Below are 2,437 nucleotides of genomic sequence, written 5' to 3'. Positions count from 1 at the left end.
GTTTGGTAGAATTCACCAGTGGAGCCATCTTAACCTGGGGTTTTGTTTGTTGGGAGGGTTTTGATTACTGATTCAGTTGCCTTACTTATTGTTGAACTATTCAAATTTTCTATTTCTTCATGATTCAGTCTGGGTGAATTATATGATTGTAGGCATTTATCCGTTTTTTTCCTAGGTTGTCCAATTTGTTTTCTAATTTTTCGTTGTAGTCTCTTATGATCTTTCTGTTTCTGTGGTATCAGTTGTAACATTTCCTCTTTCATTTCTAATTTCATTTAAGTTGACCCATGAACAACATGAGTTTGAACTGTGTGGGTCCACTTATGGATTTTTTTCAATATATTGGAAAATTATATATATTGGAAAAACTTTGGAGATTTGTGACAATTGGAAAATTATATATATTGGAAAAACTTTGGAGATTTGTGACAATTTGAAATAATATTTTCTTTTTTCTAGCTTATTGTAAGAATACAGTATATAATACATATAACACATAAAATATGTGTTGTAAAATTGAGTATTTTATTGGTAATTCCAGTCAATAGTTGGCTATTAGTAGTTAAGTTTCAGGGAATCAGAAGTTTTATGCGAAGTTTTGACTGTGTGGAGGGTTGGTACTCCCAGCCCTTGTATTGTTCTAGGGTCAACTGTATTTGAGTTCTCTCTCTTTTTGTTGGTGAGTTCAACTAAAGGTTTGTCTATTTTGTTACTTTTCAAAAAACTGTCTCTTTGTTTCACTGATCTTTTGTACTGTCTTTTTAGTCTCTTTTATTTATTTCTTGTACTCATTTTTTTAAAAAACAATATATTTTCATCCTGTGATTAAATTTGAATGATTTATAATGACTTTTCTTTAAATTCACTTATCCTTATTTCTCTGTGTACAAACTGTTTTTTATTCCACTTAGTGAAATTTAATTTGCAATATTGCATGTTTTGGTGGTTTTATATAGTTTATTTAGCTCTCTGAAGATTTGTCATCTCTTTACTCTTCTTTTCCTATAATTAAAAATAAATGTCTCATAATTATTTTAAAGTATTTATTTGTTGATTCTAAAATCTGAGTTATCTGTGGGCTTATTTCTACTGATTGATGTTTCTCTTAAATGTAGTTGGTGATCATTTGTTTCCTTGCATGTTGTTTATGGTTCATGCTGGTTGGTGGACATTTTCTGAGAGGATAATATATGTTGGGAAAAAAAGGTGTGTGTGTGTGTGTGTGTGTGTGTGTGTGAAGACATAAAGTTTAGATATTGGCATAGACATACTCATACAAGATGTAGATATAGATATTCTTATTTTAGGGAATACTCTATTCTCTGTTAGGCAGCTAGAGTGTTAGCACATCAGTTTGATTTCATCAGGAGTTAAACTGGTTAGACTGTAAGTTTTATGGTTTTAACACTTACAGCAGCAGTCCAAGCACCAGGAGTCCCTCTGTCTTTCAGCATGGCTTCCATTTCCTGAACCCCAAGGGGCTTCTGCCTTCAATTTTTACAGAAGTTTGATTGGGTTGGTTTGGTTGCATCTTTGTTTAGACTTGGGTCACCTGTCACTTCAAATGCTTTGGAGGTGAATCTGGCCTCTTCCTCTTGTAGGGCTCTAGCACTCTGGAGGCACAGCACACCTCAGAGATAAGTGATCTTGACACTGCTGTGCCACACAGCCGGAATACTTAGAGACTACCAGGTATGGAGACTGGGAGACCCAGAGGCTGAGATCTCTGTTCACTGCAGGACCATGAGACTCACAAAGCAGGATCTCTTGATTCTTTGTGTTCTACAGCCCCATCCACACCCTCTGTACTGCCCCCCTCCGAGGAAAATACATGGGTTAAAGAATTACTGGGTGGAAAGTATTATCTTTGCCTTTGTGCTTCCTCCAGATTCAGAGGTGACATGCCAACCTGTGGGTTCATAAGGAGTTTGCAAGGTTTCTCTTTACCCCAGTACTTTGTCTTCCTCTGGCTGACCTATGCCCCCATCAGGCTTGCTGCCAAGCTCAGGAATGACTGGGAAGGGGGCTCCAGCCCTGCATCAGTAGGACACACTTGTCCTTCTAGGGTTCAGTTCTTTCAGATATCTTGGCATCTACAGCTCCTCAGTGAATTTTTAAAAAAGTTTCCTTGGCCTTGTTGCTAGTACAATGGGTGTGACTTTTCCCCCCACATCCTTCAAAATAGTAAGGAAGTGGAACCTGTGTATATGATTTTAAAAATTATTAGAGAAATGAAACATATCAGTGAAACAAATACAAATACTTCAAAACCTATGCCCCAAATTCTGAAGTCCCAATTTGGGAAAAGTATTTTAGTTAATCACAACCCTTTCAGAGGTGAGCTTCATAATGTATGAAGATTTGCCCTGCAAGCCTTTTCATAGAGTTTCAAGAGTGTCAGTAGCCAGTCCTCCTATTTAACACATAAAACTGAGTT

The sequence above is a fragment of the Manis javanica genome, chromosome 6, assembly GCF_040802235.1.
Source record: "Manis javanica isolate MJ-LG chromosome 6, MJ_LKY, whole genome shotgun sequence".
Classification (NCBI taxonomy): domain Eukaryota; kingdom Metazoa; phylum Chordata; class Mammalia; order Pholidota; family Manidae; genus Manis; species Manis javanica.
This window is presented reverse-complemented; position numbering follows the sequence as displayed.